At 39.0% G+C, this 19,747-nt stretch overlaps 29 non-coding genes across 29 annotated transcripts; all 29 read right to left on the reverse strand.

Annotated features, from left to right (window-relative positions):
- Positions 1-1,009: 1,009 nt before the first annotated feature.
- trnaa-cgc (transfer RNA alanine (anticodon CGC)) lies at positions 1,010-1,081 on the reverse strand. The gene has a single exon. It is a non-coding gene; the product is annotated as a tRNA-Ala (tRNA).
- Positions 1,082-1,549: 468 nt separating this feature from the next.
- trnaa-cgc (transfer RNA alanine (anticodon CGC)) lies at positions 1,550-1,621 on the reverse strand. Its single transcript has one exon. It is a non-coding gene; the product is annotated as a tRNA-Ala (tRNA).
- Positions 1,622-2,255: 634 nt separating this feature from the next.
- trnaa-ugc (transfer RNA alanine (anticodon UGC)) lies at positions 2,256-2,327 on the reverse strand. The gene has a single exon. It is a non-coding gene; the product is annotated as a tRNA-Ala (tRNA).
- A 310-nt stretch (positions 2,328-2,637) lies between these two features.
- On the reverse strand, positions 2,638-2,709 carry trnaa-ugc (transfer RNA alanine (anticodon UGC)). Its single transcript has one exon. It is a non-coding gene; the product is annotated as a tRNA-Ala (tRNA).
- Positions 2,710-3,625: 916 nt separating this feature from the next.
- trnaa-ugc (transfer RNA alanine (anticodon UGC)) lies at positions 3,626-3,697 on the reverse strand. The gene has a single exon. It is a non-coding gene; the product is annotated as a tRNA-Ala (tRNA).
- A 345-nt stretch (positions 3,698-4,042) lies between these two features.
- Positions 4,043-4,114, reverse strand: trnaa-cgc (transfer RNA alanine (anticodon CGC)). Its single transcript has one exon. It is a non-coding gene; the product is annotated as a tRNA-Ala (tRNA).
- Positions 4,115-4,280: 166 nt separating this feature from the next.
- trnaa-ugc (transfer RNA alanine (anticodon UGC)) lies at positions 4,281-4,352 on the reverse strand. The gene has a single exon. It is a non-coding gene; the product is annotated as a tRNA-Ala (tRNA).
- A 1,180-nt stretch (positions 4,353-5,532) lies between these two features.
- On the reverse strand, positions 5,533-5,604 carry trnaa-ugc (transfer RNA alanine (anticodon UGC)). The gene has a single exon. It is a non-coding gene; the product is annotated as a tRNA-Ala (tRNA).
- A 343-nt stretch (positions 5,605-5,947) lies between these two features.
- Positions 5,948-6,019, reverse strand: trnaa-ugc (transfer RNA alanine (anticodon UGC)). The gene has a single exon. It is a non-coding gene; the product is annotated as a tRNA-Ala (tRNA).
- Positions 6,020-6,517: 498 nt separating this feature from the next.
- trnaa-cgc (transfer RNA alanine (anticodon CGC)) lies at positions 6,518-6,589 on the reverse strand. The gene has a single exon. It is a non-coding gene; the product is annotated as a tRNA-Ala (tRNA).
- A 336-nt stretch (positions 6,590-6,925) lies between these two features.
- trnaa-cgc (transfer RNA alanine (anticodon CGC)) lies at positions 6,926-6,997 on the reverse strand. The gene has a single exon. It is a non-coding gene; the product is annotated as a tRNA-Ala (tRNA).
- Positions 6,998-7,165: 168 nt separating this feature from the next.
- On the reverse strand, positions 7,166-7,237 carry trnaa-ugc (transfer RNA alanine (anticodon UGC)). Its single transcript has one exon. It is a non-coding gene; the product is annotated as a tRNA-Ala (tRNA).
- A 636-nt stretch (positions 7,238-7,873) lies between these two features.
- Positions 7,874-7,945, reverse strand: trnaa-ugc (transfer RNA alanine (anticodon UGC)). Its single transcript has one exon. It is a non-coding gene; the product is annotated as a tRNA-Ala (tRNA).
- Positions 7,946-8,245: 300 nt separating this feature from the next.
- Positions 8,246-8,317, reverse strand: trnaa-ugc (transfer RNA alanine (anticodon UGC)). The gene has a single exon. It is a non-coding gene; the product is annotated as a tRNA-Ala (tRNA).
- Positions 8,318-8,819: 502 nt separating this feature from the next.
- Positions 8,820-8,891, reverse strand: trnaa-ugc (transfer RNA alanine (anticodon UGC)). Its single transcript has one exon. It is a non-coding gene; the product is annotated as a tRNA-Ala (tRNA).
- Positions 8,892-9,236: 345 nt separating this feature from the next.
- trnaa-cgc (transfer RNA alanine (anticodon CGC)) lies at positions 9,237-9,308 on the reverse strand. Its single transcript has one exon. It is a non-coding gene; the product is annotated as a tRNA-Ala (tRNA).
- Positions 9,309-9,740: 432 nt separating this feature from the next.
- Positions 9,741-9,812, reverse strand: trnaa-ugc (transfer RNA alanine (anticodon UGC)). Its single transcript has one exon. It is a non-coding gene; the product is annotated as a tRNA-Ala (tRNA).
- Positions 9,813-10,192: 380 nt separating this feature from the next.
- Positions 10,193-10,264, reverse strand: trnaa-ugc (transfer RNA alanine (anticodon UGC)). The gene has a single exon. It is a non-coding gene; the product is annotated as a tRNA-Ala (tRNA).
- A 918-nt stretch (positions 10,265-11,182) lies between these two features.
- trnaa-ugc (transfer RNA alanine (anticodon UGC)) lies at positions 11,183-11,254 on the reverse strand. Its single transcript has one exon. It is a non-coding gene; the product is annotated as a tRNA-Ala (tRNA).
- Positions 11,255-11,416: 162 nt separating this feature from the next.
- On the reverse strand, positions 11,417-11,488 carry trnaa-ugc (transfer RNA alanine (anticodon UGC)). The gene has a single exon. It is a non-coding gene; the product is annotated as a tRNA-Ala (tRNA).
- Positions 11,489-11,654: 166 nt separating this feature from the next.
- Positions 11,655-11,726, reverse strand: trnaa-ugc (transfer RNA alanine (anticodon UGC)). Its single transcript has one exon. It is a non-coding gene; the product is annotated as a tRNA-Ala (tRNA).
- A 289-nt stretch (positions 11,727-12,015) lies between these two features.
- Positions 12,016-12,087, reverse strand: trnaa-ugc (transfer RNA alanine (anticodon UGC)). Its single transcript has one exon. It is a non-coding gene; the product is annotated as a tRNA-Ala (tRNA).
- A 707-nt stretch (positions 12,088-12,794) lies between these two features.
- Positions 12,795-12,866, reverse strand: trnaa-ugc (transfer RNA alanine (anticodon UGC)). The gene has a single exon. It is a non-coding gene; the product is annotated as a tRNA-Ala (tRNA).
- Positions 12,867-13,210: 344 nt separating this feature from the next.
- trnaa-ugc (transfer RNA alanine (anticodon UGC)) lies at positions 13,211-13,282 on the reverse strand. Its single transcript has one exon. It is a non-coding gene; the product is annotated as a tRNA-Ala (tRNA).
- A 175-nt stretch (positions 13,283-13,457) lies between these two features.
- trnaa-ugc (transfer RNA alanine (anticodon UGC)) lies at positions 13,458-13,529 on the reverse strand. Its single transcript has one exon. It is a non-coding gene; the product is annotated as a tRNA-Ala (tRNA).
- A 343-nt stretch (positions 13,530-13,872) lies between these two features.
- trnaa-cgc (transfer RNA alanine (anticodon CGC)) lies at positions 13,873-13,944 on the reverse strand. Its single transcript has one exon. It is a non-coding gene; the product is annotated as a tRNA-Ala (tRNA).
- A 432-nt stretch (positions 13,945-14,376) lies between these two features.
- Positions 14,377-14,448, reverse strand: trnaa-ugc (transfer RNA alanine (anticodon UGC)). The gene has a single exon. It is a non-coding gene; the product is annotated as a tRNA-Ala (tRNA).
- Positions 14,449-14,828: 380 nt separating this feature from the next.
- On the reverse strand, positions 14,829-14,900 carry trnaa-ugc (transfer RNA alanine (anticodon UGC)). Its single transcript has one exon. It is a non-coding gene; the product is annotated as a tRNA-Ala (tRNA).
- Positions 14,901-15,178: 278 nt separating this feature from the next.
- Positions 15,179-15,250, reverse strand: trnaa-ugc (transfer RNA alanine (anticodon UGC)). Its single transcript has one exon. It is a non-coding gene; the product is annotated as a tRNA-Ala (tRNA).
- Positions 15,251-19,747: the final 4,497 nt, after the last annotated feature.

A 19,747-nucleotide genomic window follows, 5' to 3' on the forward strand; every position in this document is an offset into this window, starting at 1 on the left:
AAGTCGTTGACGATGGCTGCGGCCATGTTTTGCGTATTTTATTTGTCAATTATTTTATTTTCCTCTTGGTATATTTCCTTATGTATCTGTTTCTCTTAAGTGTTATTGATTATTTTCTATTGTATTGTAACGTTATGGGAATTTAAAAAAAAAAAAAAAAAAAAAAGTAGGACACAAAATGGCGGGATCCAACCAGTTATGTACGTTAGTTGCCCTGTCTGAGAGAGCTCCAAACACAAGAAGTCATCATAAAAACGGCATGAGGACGCCATAATTGAAGCACAGGTAAGTTAAGGTAAGGTAATGTTATGTTAGTTAGATACTGAAGCTATGTGTTGTGACTGGTAGCCAATACATGACCAGTTTGATAAAAGGAAAAGAAGAGAGAAAGAAGAGAAACATGGACGCCTCACTAGGTTGACTCACTAGCCCTAGCTTATTCCCGAGGAAGTTAAATTGGGGTTTCTCCATGAATTGAGTTTTCTCAGCTAACATTTAGATAGCTGGTTGCCTTTAAATTAATAAGTTCAGCTAGCTTGTTGATAGCTTGCACTTGTTATCACTAGCCATCTTAGCTGTTTGATAATAAATCAATCAATTGTTTACTTTACTGTGTCCAACACAAAATCAATGCTAGCCTAGCTAAACTTTATTTCTATTGTTTAAAACTACTAATGGTTATATTGTTTTAATCACAAAATGTAGAAATCTTGGAGCAGCAGACTAATTGTCACTTGTTAGCTACAAAGCCACTAAACACACATGATTTGTCTTGGCCATATTTGTCATATAGCTAAATTGTCCACCTCTATGTTGATTAATGCTTCAGTCATACACTCAGTCAGTAGTCCTGAAATGGAGTCAGAATGGAAAAAGAAATGGCATCGCATTTTCAAAAGCCCTCAGCTCCCTCTGATTACGTAGCAAATACAAATCAGTTCCTATTTATAAATGCATTTTTTAGCTATGACTGTCTCCTTATAAATTTGGTGTTAGCAAAGCATATAACTGGAGATGCTGGGGATTGATCCCAGGACCTTGTACATGCGAAGCACACGCTCTACCACTGAGCTACATCCCCCTTATATCAGTGTTAGGGCTGCCTGATGAATGATTTAAACAATTTCTAAAGTCTTTTAGCAAAATCTACATTGTTAAATTGCATGTCAACACTTCAATCCATAATCTGTCTACCCCCAATGGAGATGCTGGGGATTGACCCAAGGATCTTATACATCCAGAGCTACATGCCCCTTGTTACTGCTGCTGGCTGGCTCACAATTCAGATATTAAACATAGTGATATAGGCTTTTGTACCTCTGTGTAAATGCAGTTATAACAGGATCCTTCACTGTGTATTATTAAAGAAGGTGTTGGAGCGTTGTACGTGCAAAGTTCACACTCTACACTGAGCTACATCCCTCTCACCACATTTGACCAAATCAGTGATGGATTTGTATAAAGGTTGAAGTCTGATTTCATCCCGTTTGTGCAAACAGAACAGCTACAAACTCAGATCTCTGTGCTCATCAGAGATTATCAGCCATGTTGCAGATGCTGGGGATTGATCCCAGGACCTTGTACATGCGAAGCACACGCTCTACCACTGAGCTACATCCCCTTATGTTAGTGTTGTTTGCCTGATGGATAAATTAATCAACTTCTTAAGTCTTTTAGCTTTTAGTTGTTTTATTACATGTCAATTCATCACTCTAATCCCTTCCTCTCTGTATGCAGTTCAAAGAGAGTCAGTCAGCTTTATGTTATTGAATAAGGGTGACAGCTATGTTGGAGATGCTGGAGATTGATCGCAGGAGCGTGTACATGCAAAGCACACGCCCTACCACTGACCTAAATACCCCTTATTTCATATTATAGGCTGCCTGATAAATTAATTTATCAATTTTATCATGCCTTTTAGTTGTTCCCAGAGATGTAATTGAATAAATCACTTAAAAGAGACCCGCCTCTGTGGAAACAGAAGGAGTTACAACAGAATCAGTTGTTTATCAACACATTACTGAAGAAGAGAGAGTGCCATGTTGGAGATGCTGGGGATTGATCCCAGGACCTTGTACATGGTCCTGTGAAGCACACGCTCTACACTGAGCTACATCCCTGTCATGACATTTGACCAAATCAGTGATGGATTTGTATAAATTTAGAAAGTCTGATATCATCCCTTTTGTGCTGCTATGCAAACAGAACAGCTACAAACTCAAATCTCTGTGCTCATCAGAGGTTATCAGCTATGTTGGAGATGCTGGGGATTGATCCCAGGACCTTGTACATGCAAAGCACACGCTCTACCACTGAGCTACATCCCCCACGTAACGTGTGCTCTATTCTATTCAGCTTACAATTCAGATATTTTACATAGTAATGTAGGAGGCTTTTGCTGCCCTATGTAAATGCAGTTATAACAGGCTCTGTCATTGTATATTATTAAAGAGGGTTGACTGCTGTGTTAGAGCGATGTATATAAAAAGCCCACAATAACTGTGCTACTTCCCTCTCTATAGCTTTGACCAAATTAGTGATGGATAACTTACCTTGGTAACCTTTGAGCCTCTGTGTAAACATTTCAGCTCTAAATTGAGACCTCTGTTTAATATTTCAGGAGAATTAAGGCCAAGTTGGAGATGCTGGGGATTGAACCCAGGACCTTGTACATGCAAAGCACACGCTCTACCACTGAGCTACATCCCCTTATGTCAGTGTTAGGTCTGCCTGATGAATAAATTAATGAATTTTCTTTCCCAGGACCTTGTACAATTGAGATATTTTACATAGTATTGTAGGAGCCTTTTCCCCTTTATGTACATGTAATCATAACAGAGTCCATCACTGTGTATTATTAAAGAAGGTTGAGTGCTGTGTTGGAGCGATGTACATGCAAAGTTCACACTCTACACTGAGCTACATCCCTCTCACCATATTTGACAAAATCAGTGATGGATGTGTATACATTTAAAGTGTGATTTCATCCTGTTTGTGCAAACAGAACAGCTACAAACTCAGATCTCTGTGCTCGTCAGAGGTTATCAGCTATGTTGGAGATGCTGGGGATTGATCCCAGGACCTTGTACGTGCGAAGCACATGCTCTACATCCCCTTATGTTAGTGTTGTCTGCCTGATGGATAAATTAATCAATTTCTAAAGTCTTTTAGTTGTTATATTACATGTCAATTCATCACTCTAAAGAGCCCTTCCTCTCTATAAATGCAGTTCAAAGACAATCAGTCAGCTTTATGTTATTGAATAAGGGTGACAGCTATGTTGGAGATGCTGGAGATTGATCGCAGGAGCGTGTACATGCAAAGCACACGCCCTACCACTGACCTAAATACCCCTTATTTCATATTATAGTCTGCCTGATAAATTAATTTATCAATTTTATCATGCATTTTAGTTGTTCCCAGAGATGTAATTGAATAAATCACTTAAAAGAGACCTGCCTCTGTGGAAACAGAAGGAGTTACAACAGAATCAGTTGTTTATCAACTTCCCTCTCTATAGTTTTGACCAAATTAGTGATGGATAACTTACCTTGAACCCCTGTGTAAACATTTCAGCTCTAAATTGAGACCTCTGTTTAATATTTCAGGAGAATTAAGGCCATGTTGGAGATGCTGGGGATTGAACCCAGGACATTGTACATGCAAAGCACACGCTCTACCACTGAGCTACATCCCCTTATGTCAGTGTTAGGTCTGCCTGATGAATAAATTAATGAATTTTCTTTCCCAGGACCTTGTACAATTGAGATATTTTACATAGTAATGTAGGAGCCTTTTCCCCTTTATGTACATGTAATCATAACAGAGTCCATCACTGTATATTATTAAAGAAGGTTGAGTACTGTGTTGGAGCGTAGTACATGCAAAGTTCACACTCTACACTGAGCTACATCCCTCTCACCATATTTGACAAAATCAGTGATGGATGTGTATACATTTAAAGTGTGATTTCATCCTGTTTGTGCAAACAGAACAGCTACAAACTCAGATCTCTGTGCTCGTCAGAGGTTATCAGCTGTGTTGGAGATGCTGGGGATTGATCCCAGGACCTTGTACATGCGAAGCACACGCTCTACCACTGAGCTACATCCCCTTATGTTAGTGTTGTCTGCCTGATGGATAAATTAATCAATTTCTAAAGTCTTTTAGTTGTTACATTACATGTAAATTCATCACTCTAAAGAGCCCTTCCTCTCTATAAATGCAGTTCAAAGACAATCAGTCAGCTTTATGTAACAGAAGTAGGGTGACAGCTACATTGGAGATGCTGGGGATTGATCCCAGGACCTTGTACATGCAAAGCACACGCTCTACCACTGAGCTACATCCCCATTATGTCATCATGCCTGATAAATTAATTACCAATTTTATCATGCCTTTTAATTGTTCAGAGAGATGTAATTGAATAAATCACTTAAAAGAGACCTACCTCTGTGTAAGGGTCAATGACGTGATGCAATTTTTTTTCTGTTCTTATGGTTCAGTTGAATTTAAAAAGGTTAAAATTTGAAAATAAACGTACAAATTATTTGCATACATTCTCTTTTTGAAGACCTCATCTAAAATTTCTGGATTTAATCAATTTTCAGAGAATATTCAGGGGATAATGGCAAAAATGTCAATGAGGTGTAACCATAAAAACTTCGTACCACATAGTTTAACTTGTTCAAAAAGGTGAAATTCTCAATAAAAAACCCTATCAACTAGTTTGGCATAATCTTACACTTGTGTTGTTTAATAATGAATAAAATAAATGGAACACCATTGTTCTGAATAAATGTGTCTGTCAAGTCAACTTCCTAAAGTGTCAAGGTGGTGTAACCAACATTCAAGGAGCCATTTTCTTAATTTGTGCAAGAAGACCATGTGACAGGAAATTATATCACGGAGAAGGACCCCTGATTAGCCTAACTGCTTCATGACGAGGTTAGTAACTCTTTGAAATCTTGATAATTTGACATTTTTAGAGACAGTTGACTGCCCTCAGACAACTTCTGCCCTGAGACCAGGAGGGATTCACCTGCCCTCAGACAAAATTGTGGGAAACAATGGTCTCTGCCCTGAGACCAGATGAGACTAAACAGCCATGAGGAAAATCCTACAAAACAACTTCTGCCCTGAGACCAGAGGAGACAGTTGACTCCCTTTTTTCCAACTACGTTGCCTTAAAACAGAAGAACACGAATTCTGCCCTGAGACCAGGAGGGATTCACAACTTCTGCCCTGAGATCAGGAGAGATTCACCTGCCCTTAGACAACTTCTGCCCTGAGACCATTTTTTTCTTCATTGAAAATAATTTTAAAAAAGTTAAATTGACCTTGCTCTACCACTGAGCTACATCCCCTTATGTTAGTGTTGTCTGCCTGATGGATAAATTAATCTATTTCTAAAGTCTTTTAGTGTTTATATTACATGTCAATTCATCACTGTAAAGAGCCCTTCCTCTCTATAAATGCAGTTCAAAGACAATCAGTCAGCTTTATGTAACAGAAGTAGGGTGACAGCCACATTGGAGATGCTGGGGATTGATCCCAGGACCTTGTACATGCAAAGCACACACTCTACCACTGAGCTACATCCCCCTTATATCAGTGTTAGGTCTGCCTGATGAATAAATTAATCATTTTTCTTTCCCAGGACCTTGCAAAATTGAGATATTTTATATAGTAATGTAGGAGCCTTTTTCCGTCTATGTAAATGCAGTCATAACAGAGTCCGTCACTGTATTATTAAAGAAGGTTGAGTGCTGTGTTGGAGCGTTGTACATGCAAAGTTCACACACTGAGTTACATCCCTCTCACCATATTTGACCAAAACAGTGATGGTTTTGTATTTAAAGTCTGATTTTATCCCTTTTGTGCCTCTATGCAAACAAAGCAGCTATAAACTCAGATCTCTGTGCTCATCAGAGGTTATCAGCCATGTTGGAGATGCTGGGGATTGATCCCAGGACCTTGTACATGCAAAGCACACGCTCTACCACTGAGCTACATCCCCTTATGTTAGTGATAGGTCTGCCTGATGGATAAATTAATCAATTTCTAAAGTCATTTAGCTTTCAGTTTTATTACATGTCAGTTCATCACTGTAAAGAGCCCTTCCTCTCTGTAAATGCAGTTCAAAGAGAATCAGTCAGCTTTATGTAATTGAAGAAGGGTGACAGCCATGTTGGAGATGCCGGGGATTGATCCCAGGACCTTGTACAATTTGGATACTTTACATGGTAATGTAGGAGGCTTTTGTACCGCTATGTAAAGGCAGTTGTAACAAGGTCCGTCACTGTGTATTATTGAAGAAGGTTGAGTGCTGTGTCAGAGCGTTGTACATGCAAAGTTCACACTCTGCACTGAGCTACATCCCTCTCACCACATTTGACCAAATCAGTGATGGATTTGTATAAAGTTTAAAGTCTGATTTCATCCCTTTTGTGCCTCTATGGAAATTGAACATCTGCAAATTCAGATCTCTGGGCTCAACAGAGGTTATCAGCTATGTTGGAGATGCTGGGGATTGATCCCAGGACCTTGTACATGCGAAGCACACACTCTACCACTGAGCTACATCCCCCTTATATCAGTGTTAGGTCTGCCTGATGAATAAATAAATCAATTTTCTTTCCCAGGACCTTGTACAATTGAGATATTTTACATAGTAATGTAGGAGCCTTTTTCCCTTTATGTACATGTAATCATAACAGAGTCCATCACTGTGTATTATTAAAGAAGGTTGAGTGCTGTGTTGGAGCGTAGTACATGCAAAGTTCACACTCTACACTGAGCTACATCCCTCTCACCATATTTGACTAAATCAGTGATGGATTTGTATATATTTAAAGTGTGATTTCATCCTGTTTGTGCAAAGAGAACAGCTACAAACTCAGATCTCTGTGCTCATCAGCTGTGTTGGAGATGCTGGGGATTGATCCCAGGACCTTGTACATGCGAAGCACACGCTCTACCACTGAGCTACATCCCCTTATGTTAGTGATAGGTCTGCCTGATGTATAAATTAATCAATTTCTAAAGTCTTTTAGTGTTTATATTACATGTCAATTCATCACTGTAAAGAGCCCTTCCTCTCTGTAAATGCAGTTCAAAGACAATCAGTCAGCTTTATGTAACAGAAGTAGGGTGACAGCCACATTGGAGATGCTGGGGATTGATCCCAGGACCTTGTACATGCAAAGCACACGCTCTACCACTGAGCTACATCCCCCTTATATCAGTGTTAGGTCTGCCTGATGAATAAATCAATCAATTTCTTAAGTCTTTTAGCTTTTAGTTGTTTTATTACATGTCAATTCATCACTCTAATCCCTTCCTCTCTGTATGCAGTTCAAAGAGAGTCAGTCAGCTTTATGTTATTGAATAAGGTTGACAGCTATGTTGGAGATGCTGGAGATTGATCGCAGGAGCGTGTACATGCAAAGCACACGCCCTACCACTGACCTAAATACCCCTTATTTCATATTATAGGCTGCCTGACAAATTAATTTATCAATTTTATCATGCCTTTTAGTTGTTCCCAGAGATGTAATTGAATAATCACTTAAAAGAGACCTGCCTCTGTGGAAACAGAAGGAGTTACAACAGAATCAGTTGTTTATCAACACATTACTGAAGAAGAGAGAGTGCCATGTTGGAGATGCTGGGGGTTGATCACAGGACCTTGTACATGGTCCTGTGAAGCACACGCTCTACACTGAGCTACATCCCTGTCATGACATTTGACCAAATCAGTGATGGATTTGTATAAATTTGGAAAGTCTGATATCATCCCTTTTGTGCTGCTATGCAAACAGAACAGCTACAAACTCAGATCTCTGTGCTCATCAGAGGTTATCAGCTATGTTGGAGATGCTGGGGATTGATCCCAGGACCTTGTACATGCAAAGCACACGCTCTACCACTGAGCTACATCCCCCACGTAATGTGTGCTCTATTCTATTCAGCTTACAATTCAGATATTTTACATAGTAATGTAGGAGGCTTTTGCTGCCCTATGTAAATGCAGTTATAACAGGCTCTGTCATTGTATATTATTAAAGAGGGTTGACTGCTGTGTTAGAGCGATGTATATAAAAAGCCCACAATAACTGTGCTACTTCCCTCTCTATAGCTTTGACCAAATTAGTGATGGATAACTTACCTTGAACCCCTGTGTAAACATTTCAGCTCTAAATTGAGACCTCTGTTTAATATTTCAGGAGAATTCAGGCCATGTTGGAGATGCTGGGGATTGAACCCAGGACCTTGTACATGCAAAGCACACGCTCTACCACTGAGCTACATCCCCTTACGTCAGTAACAGGTCTGCCTGATGGATAAATTAATCGCTTTCTAAAGTAATTTAGCTTTCAGTTGTTGTATTACATGTCAATTCATCACTGTAAAGAGCCCTTCCTCTCTGTAAATGCAGTTCAAAGAGAATCAGTCAGCTTTAAGTAATTGAAGAAGGGTGACAGCCATGTTGGAGATGCCGGGGATTGATCCCAGGACCTTGTACAATTTGGATATTTTACATGGTAATGTAGAAGGCTAGTGTACCTTTATGTAAATGCAGTCATAACAGGGTCCGTCACTTTGTATTATTAAAGAAGGTTGAGTGCTGTGTTGGAGCGTTGTATATGCAAAGTTCACACTCTACACTGAGCTACATCCCTCTCACCACATTTGACCAAATCAGTGATGGATTTGTATAAAAGTTTAAAGTCTGATTTCATCCCTTTTGTGCCTCTATGGAAATTGAACATCTGCAAATTCAGATCTCTGTGCTCAACAGAGGTTATTAGCTATGTTGGAGATGCTGGGGATTGATCCCAGGACCTTGTACATGCAAAGCACATGCTCTACCACTGAGCTACATCCCCCTTATATCACTGTTAGGTCTGCCTGATGAATAAATAAAACAATTTTCTTTCCCAGGACCTTGTACAATTGAGATATTTTACATAGTAATGTAGGAGCCTTTTTCCCTTTATGTACATGTAATCATAACAGGGTCCGTCACTGTGTATTATTAAAGAAGGTTGAGTGCTGTGTTGGAGCGTTGTACATGCAAAGTTCACACACTGAGTTACATCCCTCTCACCGTATTTGACCAAAACAGTGATGGTTTTGTATTTAAAGTCTGATTTTATCCCTTTTGTGCCCCTATGCAAACAAAGCAGCTATAAACTCAGATCTCTGTGCTCATCAGAGGTTATTAGCCATGTTGGAGATGCTGGGGATTGATCCCAGGACCTTGTACATGCGAAGCACACGCTCTACCACTGAGCTACATCCCCTTATGTTAGTGATAGGTCTGCCTGATGGATAAATTAATCAATTTCTAAAGTCATTTAGCTTTCAGTTGTTTTATTACATGTCAGTTCATCACTGTAAAGAGCCCTTCCTCTCTGTAAATGCAGTTTAAAGAGAATCAGTCAGCTTTATGTAATTGAAGAAGGGTGACAGCCATGTTGGAGATGCCAGGGATTGATCCCAGGACCTTGTACAATTCTGATACTTTACATGGTAATGTAGGAGGCTTTTGTACCGCTATGTAAAGGCAGTTGTAACAAGGTCCGTCACTGTGTATTATTGAAGAAGGTTGAGTGCTGTGTCAGAGCGTTTTACATGCAAAGTTCACACTCTACACTGAGCTACATCCCAAGAAGAAAAGAAAAGTATAAATTCAGATCTCTGTGCTTTTTATTAAGGAAGATTCTTAGGTATGCTGGAGATGCTGGGGATTGATCCCAGGACCTTGTACATGCAAAGCACACGCTCTACCACTGAGCTACATCCCCACATGTTACTGTTGGGGCTGCCTGATGTATAGATTAATCAATTTCTGCTTTAAGTTGTTTTATTACATGTCAATAAATCACTTAAAAGAGACCTCCCTCTGTGTAAATGGAAGGAGTTGTTTATGAACACATTACTGAAGAAGAGAGAGTGCCATGTTGGAGATACTGGGGATTGATCTCAGGAGCTTGTAAATACCCCTTATTTCATATTATAGTCTGCCTGACAAATTAATTTATCAATTTTATCATGCCTTTTAGTTGTTCCCAGAGATGTAATTGAATAAATCACTTAAAAGAGACCTGCCTCTGTGGAAACAGAAGGAGTTACAACAGAATCAGTTGTTTATCAACACATTACTGAAGAAGAGAGAGTACCACGTTGGAGATGCTGGGGATTGGTCCCAGGACCTTGTACATGCAAAGCACACGCTCTACCACTGAGCTACATCCCCTTACGTCAGTAACAGGTCTGCCTGATGGATAAATTAATCACTTTCTACAGTCATTTAACTTTTAGTTGTTTTATTACATGTCAATTCATCACTGTAAATAGCCCTTCCTCTCTGTAAATGCAGTTCAAAGAGAATCAGTCAGCTTTAAGTAATTGAAGAAGGGTGACAGCCATGTTGGAGATGCCAGGGATTGATCCCAAGACCTTGTACAATTTGGATACTTTACATGGTAATGTAGAAGGCTAGTGTACCTCTATGTAAATGCAGTCATAACAGGGTCCGTTACTTTGTATTATTAAAGAAGGTTGAGTACTGTGTTGGAGCGTAGTACATGCAAAGTTCACACTCTACACTGAGCTACATCCCTCTCACCACATTTGACCAAATCAGTGATGGATTTGTATAAAGTTTAAAGTCTGATTTCATTTCTTTTGTGCCTCTATGGAAATTGAACATCTGCAAATTCAGATCTCTGGGCTCAACAGAGGTTATTAGCTACATTGGAGATGCTGGGGATTGATCCAAGGACCTAGTACATGCAAAGCACACGCTCTACCACTGAGCTACATTCCCCTTACATCACTGTTAGGTCTGCCTGATGAATAAACTAATCATTTTTCTTTCCCAGGACCTTGCACAATTGAGATATTTTATATAGTAATGTAGGAGCCTTTTTCCCTTTATGTAAATGCAGTCATAACAGAGTCCGTCACTGTGTATTATTAAAGAAGGTTGAGTGCTGTGTTGGAGCGTTGTATATGCAAAGTTCACACTCTACACTGAGCTACATCCCTCTCACCATATTTGACAAAATCAGTGATGGTTTGTATAAATTTAAAGTGTGATTTCATCCTGTTTGTGCAAACAGAACCGCTACAAACTCAGATCTCTGTGCTCATCAGAGGTTATCAGCTATGTTGGAGATGCTGGGGATTGATCCCAGGACCTTGTACATGCAAAGCACACGCTCTACCACTGAGCTACATCCCCTTATGTTAGTGTTGCCTGATGGATAAATTAATCAATTTCTAAAGTCTTTTAGTTGTTATATTACATGCCAATTCATCACTCTAAAGAGCCCTTCCTCTCTGTAAATGCAGTTCAAAAAGAATCAGTCAGCTTTATGTAACAGAAGCAGGGTGACAGCTACATTGGAGATGCTGGGGATTGATCCCAGGACCTTGTACATGCAAAGCACACGCTCTACCACTGAGCTACATCCCCTTATGTTAGTGTTGTCTGCCTGATGGATAAATTAATCAATTTCTAAAGTCTTTTAGTTGTTATATTACATGCCAATTCATCACTCTAAAGAGCCCTTCCTCTCTGTAAATGCAGTTCAAAAAGAATCAGTCAGCTTTATGTAACAGAAGTAGGGTGACAGCTACATTGGAGATGCTGGGGATTGATCCCAGGACCTTGTACATGCAAAGCACACGCTCTACCACTGAACTACATCCCCCTTATATCAGTGTTAGGTCTGCCTGATGAATAAATTAATCAATTTTCTTTCCCAGGATCTTGTACAGTTGAGATATTTTATATAGTAATGTAGGAGCCTTTTTCCCTTTATGTAAATGCAGTCATAACAGAGTCCGTCACTGTGTATTATCAAAGAAGGTTGAGTGCTGTGTTGTACATGCGATGTTCACACTCTACACTGAGCTACATGCCTCTCACTCATCCTGTTTGTGCAAACAGAACAGCTACAAACTCAGATCTCTGTGCTCATCAGAGGTTATCAGCTATGTTGGAGATGCTGGGGATTGATCCCAGGACCTTGTACATGCAAAGCACACGCTCTACCACTGAGCTACATCCCCTTATATCAGTGTTAGGTCTGCCTGATGGATAGATTGATCCATTTCTAAAGTCATTGTTGTATTACATGTCAATTCATTACTTTAAAGAGCCCTTCCTCTCTGTAAATGCAGTTTAAAGAGAATCAGTCAGCTTTAAGTAATTGAAGAAGGGTGACATCTATGTTGGAGATGCCGGGGATTGATCCCAGGACCTTGTACAATTTGGATATTTTACATGGTAATGTAGAAGGCTAGTGTACCTTTATGTAAATGCAGTTATAACAGGGTCCGTCACTTTGTATTATTAAAGAAGGTTGAGTGCTGTGTTGGAGTGATGTACATGCAAAGTTCACACTCTACACTGAGCTACATCCCTCTCACCACATTTGACCAAATCAGTGATGGATTTGTATAAATTTAAAGTCTGATTTCATCCTGTTTGTGCAAACAGAACAGCTACAAACTCAGATCTCTGTGCTCATCAGAGGTTATCAGCTATGTTGGAGATGCTGGGGATTGATTCCAGGACCTTGTACGTGCGAAGCACATGCTCTACATCCCCTTATGTTAGTGTTGTCTGCCTGATGGATAAATTTATCAATTTCTAAAGTCTTTTAGTGTTTATATTACATGTCAATTCATCACTGTAAAGAGCCCTTCCTCTCTATAAATGCAGTTCAAAGACAATCAGTCAGCTTTATGTAACGGAAGTAGGGTGACAGCTACATTGGAGATGCTGGGGATTGATCCCAGGACCTTGTACATGCAAAGCACACGCTCTACCACTGAGCTACATCCCCTTATATCACTGTTAGGTCTGCCTGATGAATAAATAAATAAATTTTCTTTCCCAGGACCTTGTACAATTGAGATATTTTACATAGTAATGTAGGAGCCTTTTTCCCTTTATGTACATGTAATCATAACAGGGTCCGTCACTGTGTATTATTAAAGAAGGTTAAGTGCTGTGTTGGAGCGTTGTACATGCAAAGTTCACACTCTACACTGAGCTACATCCTTCTCACCACTTTTGACCAAATCAGTGATGGATGTGTACAATTTAAAGTGTGATTTCATCCCGTTTGTGTGAACAGAACAGCTACAAACTCAGATCTCTGTGCTCATCAGAGGTTATCAGCTATCTTGGAGATGCTGGGGATTGATCCCAGGACCTTGTACATGCAAAGCACACGCTCTACCACTGAGCTACATCCCCTTACATTAGTGTTATGGCTGCCCGATGTATAAATTAATCAATTTCTAAAGTCTTTTAGGTTTTAGTTGTTTTATTAAATGTCAATTCATCACTGTAAAGAGCCCTTTCTCTCTGTAAATGCAGTTCAAAGAAAATCAGTCAGCTTTATGTAATGGAAGTAGGGTGACAGCTACATTGGAGATGCTGGGGATTGATCCCAGGACCTTGTACATGCAAAGCACACGCTCTACCACTGAGCTACATCCCCCTTATATCAGTGTTAGGTCTGCCTGATGAATAAATCAATCAATTTTCTTTCCCAGGACCTTGTACAATTGAGATATTTTACATAGTAATGTAGGAGCCTTTTTCCGTCTATGTAAATGCAGTCATAACAGAGTCCGTCACTGTATTATTAAAGAAGGTTGAGTGCTGTGTTGGAGCGTTGTACATGCAAAGTTCACACACTGAGTTACATCCCTCTCACCGTATTTGACCAAAACAGTGATGGTTTTGTATTTAAAGTCTGATTTTATCCCTTTTGTGCCCCTATGCAAACAAAGCAGCTATAAACTCAAATCTCTGTGCTCATCAGAGGTTATCAGCCATGTTGGAGATGCTGGGGATTGATCCCAGGACCTTGTACATGCGAAGCACACGCTCTACCACTGAGCTACATCCCCTTATGTTAGTGATAGGTCTGCCTGATGGATAAATTAATCAATTTCTAAAGTCATTTAGCTTTCAGTTGTTTTATTACATGTCAGTTCATCACTGTAAAGAGCCCTTCCTCTCTGTAAATGCAGTTTAAAGAGAATCAGTCAGCTTTATGTAATTGAAGAAGGGTGACAGCCATGTTGGAGATGCCGGGGATTGATCCCAGGACCTTGTACAATTCTGATACTTTACATGGTAATGTAGGAGGCTTTTGTACCGCTATGTAAAGGCAGTTGTAACAAGGTCCGTCACTGTGTATTATTGAAGAAGGTTGAGTGCTGTGTCAGAGCGTTTTACATGCAAAGTTCACACTCTACACTGAGCTACATCCCAAGAAGAAAAGAAAAGTACAAATTCAGATCTCTGTGCTTTTTATTAAGGAAGATTCTTAGGTATGCTGGAGATGCTGGGGATTGATCCCAGGACCTTGTACATGCAAAGCACACGCTCTACCACTGAGCTACATCCCCACATGTTACTGTTGGGGCTGCCTGATGTATAGATTAATCAATTTCTGCTTTAAGTTGTTTTATTACATGTCAATAAATCACTTAAAAGAGACCTCCCTCTGTGTAAATGGAAGGAGTTGTTTATGAACACATTACTGAAGAAGAGAGAGTGCCATGTTGGAGATACTGGGGATTGATCTCAGGAGCTTGTAAATACCCCTTATTTCATATTATAGGCTGCCTGACAAATTAATTTATCAATTTTATCATGCCTTTTAGTTGTTCCCAGAGATGTAATTGAATAAATCACTTAAAAGAGACCTCCCTCTGTGGAAACAGAAGGACTTACAACAGAATCAGTTGTTTATCAACACATTACTGAAGAAGAGAGAGTGCCATGTTGGAGATGCTGGGGATTGATCACAGGACCTTGTACATGCAAAGCACACGCTCTACCACTGAGCTACATCCCTGACGCTACTAACAATCTACTCGGCTTACAGTTTGGATATTTTACATAGTAATCTAGGAGGCTTTTGTTCCTCTATTTAAATGCAGTTATAACAGGGTCTGTCATTGTGTATTAAAGAAGGTTGACTGCTGTGTTAGAGCGATGTATATGAAAAGCCTGCAATAACTGGTACTTCTATAGCTTTGACCAAATTAGTGATGAATCCCTTTTGAGCCTCTGCATAAACATTTCAGTTGTAACTTGAGATCTCTCTGTATCACAGGAGAATTCAGGCCATGTTGGAGATGCTGGGGATTGAACCCAGGACCTTGTACATGCAAAGCACACGCTCTACCACTGAGCTACATCCCCCTTGTGACTACAAGGTAAGACACACAAAGAGTGAAGAATCTGGGGATTGAGCTACATCCCCTTGTATCTTCATGTTGGGTTGACTGATTCATAAGCGTTTCACGTTGTCCTTTTCTACATCATCATGTTACACTAAAGGTGAGTGGCACTTTTCTCTGCCTTTCAATGTGATTATAGCTTTCCTGACTTTACCAATGATACTTTAAAAGACTGAAAATGTTTGGGTGAGTCATAAAATTGTTCATTGCGAATGTGTCAGAACAGGCCTGACTTGTTAACTGTCCCTCTAAACTGGGCTCCTCTCAGAAAACTATGGCAAAATATGACCGTTGATTTATGTAATCAGAAAATATTATTCCTGATCTCCAAATGAAATTATTGAAAGACATTTTTAACATTTTGATGATAGGGTTCTGGACTTGAGACTGAGCTCACCCTGTTACTTTTTTTTAACCATTTCACTGCCTTCATCCTTTATTGGACCCCAAATAGTTTCTACAAAGTGGGTGCTAGTCATCCTGTGGCCCATATCAACACAACAACCACAAAAAATACAAAATGAAAACAGCGCAGTGTCAGTAAGACAAAAAAATGCAATTCAACAGGAAACAGATGAAATAACTACACATAAATCAACAAACAACAGTAACGCATTACAGAACCATGTTTATTTGTTTATCGCCACATTTCTCTTCCCATCCATTTCTTCTTTTTCTTTTCTGTTAACAGTGAACTGATCCTGTAGCTGAAGAGTTTCAGGCTCACACCATCCTTCAGCCTGAGAGCGAGCGGTGAATGTTGACCCTAAAGATTTACATCAAGTGACAAAACTACACCACAACCCAGTGTAGCTGAAATAGATTGAGCAATGGCACAAAATGGACACAAGAGGGAACCATTTGCTTTTATGAGTGTGGAGCACAGTGTTTGTCTGCAGTGGCACAGAATCCAGAGATGACTGGACAGCAGTAACCTGGATGTTAGAAAAATGTGGATGAAGAAATAAGATTAAAGCAGCTGTCATTGGCCCTTCACAGCTCTGGCGTGTAGCTGTCAAGATATCTAAAATAAATGCAAAGATAAACAGACCAATCAACCAAAAAACATAAATCAATATCACAATTCTCTGATGTGCATTCATTGATTTTTGGTCATTCGGCAGAGGATCTGAAACAAGCTGACGGACACGAGACCCTGACATGTTATTATCACATTCTAGTGAATTGATAAAATATTACAAGGCTCTGATTTAGTCTTCACCTGCTTCTGATAAACATCTGGCTTTTTAGGTTTTTTTGATACAGTATTCAATGTTCCTCACCAGCTATTCAGTGATTCAGTTTGTCTCATGTTTAGCAGTAGGACAGTGGTTTTGTCAGTGAGTTTGTTTGCTGAAAACAGCTGCCTGCCTCTGCTGGAAAGTTGCCAATGAGAGTGTAGAGACTCTGCTGCACTGGGTTAGTGTGACGTCTGATGCAATACAGGAAAGTAAAATGGCATCTTTAATAAATGCCATGATGATTGACTGAGGTGTGCATATGTCACTGGCCTGCTTGGCACTGACTGAGCATCACGCCCTCATACCAAAACGACTGAGTATGTTGATTGTTAGTGTCTCCCAGAACCACATATATCACTGTTCCCAAACTACATGACAGTTGCAGCGTAACGGCGACACATGTACTGGATCTCTGTTGTATGGTTGCAGTTTTGGGAGGTTTAGGCAAGAAAAGTACATGGTTAGTTTGAGGAAAACATTGTGGTTTGGGTTAAAATCATTACATTACTTCTATTAGGAACGTACCTATGTTAGAACTCGCTGTTGACTTCTAGTTTCACAGTGGACACAAACAACAGTCTCCTGAATGAATTTGCTGTGGTTTATCTGACCGTCCATCCCTGAACCTCCTCCAAATACGGACTTTTCAGTCTTTTTAAAGCTACTATAGGAAGCTTTGTTTTTTGCTGATTACGGTGTCCGCTGTGGAGTCAGTGAAACAAAGTACACTTTGTTTTAGTGTCGTACCACCAGACTACAGAGCAGCTTTTTTCCTTATACTTATATTCCTTATTCCTTTACGACTTATCCGACGTCGATGACCGGAATCTGACCTGGTGACGGGCATTTATAGTACCTATAATAACAATATAATAATAGCCAATCTTCTCACTGATGGCCTTGTTTGCTTATGTAGGTCATAAAGAGGCATCAGTGTTAAATTGAGACTGTTTACAACCAGTTAAAAGTTCCTTGTGGTGTGTTTCAGTTACAATAAACCTGACAATGTTTATTTTTGTAGTGAATACAGATGTTAAATAGTGTACTAGTTTACCGAAATATGACACTAACTGTGACCTGAGTCTCACAGACGATCATCAGGACCGTCTGCAATGTTCCTCTCATAAATAACTGTATTGACTTTGGATGTAACTGTTGATTCACATCTATTCATTTTAAAACAGATGTCGATGTCACCAAAACCTCCAGCGTGTTACCTAAAAGTCACACCTGTCTGTCGAGTGAAGCCATGCATCAGCACCTGTGTTGTAACAAGAGCAGGTACCTTTTTTGTTATTAATTCATGCTGTAGTTACTCACTTAATGACATCACTTGCATGGGTGTGACAATGACATTGCATGTGTATATACTGTGTACACAGTGAGGCCTTATAAGTATATTTATGTCAGTTCAGCGTCTAAGCTGCGTATGAAGTGTATATTCAAGTATATTAAATTTTTGAATGGTAGTTTCGGGCTATTTGCTGGCCAGTGAGGGAACATTAAGTTAGATGCTGACGCTAATATGCTAACATTGATTATAGCAGCAATTCATTTGGGCAGCTGACTCTGCAGCCAGTAGTCAGTAGTGATCAGAAGAAGCTATTCTCTCTTGCCATATGGCCAAAATGTGTTTAATGATTATAACCTTGTGATGTCGCTTTAACACAAACACACACTCTGAACTGTAAGCTGGTAACACAAGACATAGATGAGTAAGATAACCACTGCAAAGCAACCACGCTTTCATCTACGCTCCTCCAACCTTTTATGTTGCTTTATTCAATGCGTTTACCGTCCACTTGAAACGCGCAGGAATATTAAAGGGATAGTTCGGGCCTTTTGATGTGGGGTTGTGGGGTTGTGAGGTGAGGTACTTCTCCCTAGTCAGTGTATTACCTGCAGTAGATGACTGCTAAACGGGACCGACAGCAAGATGTTTTTTAGCCAGAGTATAAAGTATAAAGCTGGAGTATTTAGAGTATAAAATAATAACTCATAGAAATAATGTCCTTATTTGCTGAGGACGTCAGTGACTCCATTTTAAACACTTCTGCAACTAAAAACACCATCTTAAATTTTGTGTGACTGGCAGAAAATCACAATAACAGATATTATTTTGTCATATTTTTCTCAGCGGCCTTCAACCAGGTGTCAAAGCCAGCTGTTGTTTGGGGAAACACAGGAACTGCAGAGTGTTTAAAAAATATCAAACATGCTGACTTTTGTTTTGGAAAGAAAGAAGCAAAAGAGAGCAGGGAAGCTGTTTTTAGTACACTGTAAAAAAAAAAATCCTAAAAAAACGGTAATTTTCCGGCAGCTGGGGCGCCAGAAAAATATTGTGAAATAACGGAAAATTACTTTCTCATAAAAATACAGTTTTTTTCCATAATTAAAATACAGTTTTTAGTTGTAATTTTAACAAGATTTTGCCTCATTTTAAAAACATTTTCACATTTTAAAACAATTAAATTACCTAAAAATATGGTAAGTAAATGCTGGATTACGAATAATAATGCTTAAATTTACAGAAATGTGCTGTTTTTAATTGGTTTAATGACATTATTTTATGTAAAGAAGTTGTATAATAATTTGTGTTTGATGTAATAAAACAGTATATGACACAAAAATAATGTGATTCATCTTTCAAATTATATCAAAAAACTGTAGAAAAACTAGATATTGGGTTTAAAATTGCAAGAATTTACCATTTTTAGATCATATCAAATGTTATTTTACGTTGTTTTTAACGTTTAATTACAAACATTTTACGTTTTAAAACAATTAAGTTACCCATAAAGATGGTAAATTAACATTGTAATATGAATAATAATGCTTAAATTTACAGAAATGTGCTGTTATTAGTTGGTTTTAATGGCATTGTTTTATGTAAAAAAACTGTATATTACTTTATATTAGATGTAATATAACACAATAATTTGATTAATCTTTCAAAACATGCCAAAAAGACTTAACTCCACGTTGGGTGTACATTTTTTTCCTTTTACATTAATTTCCTGAATATTTAAAAGGACGTTCAACTAAAAATTCCTCACCTAATAACACCAGAATTATTTTTTATTTTAAATGGTTTAAACTGTTTTTTGGCCAGTGGGAAAAGGGGCTTAAATGAATTGTTGTACTCAAATGAGAGTAAGCTGAACAAGAACAGCTACAATTTTCCATTTTCAGTATTTTTATTGTAACAGGTAACCATT

Source organism: Pagrus major, chromosome 9 (assembly GCF_040436345.1).
Source record: "Pagrus major chromosome 9, Pma_NU_1.0".
NCBI classification, from domain to species: Eukaryota; Metazoa; Chordata; class Actinopteri; order Spariformes; family Sparidae; genus Pagrus; species Pagrus major.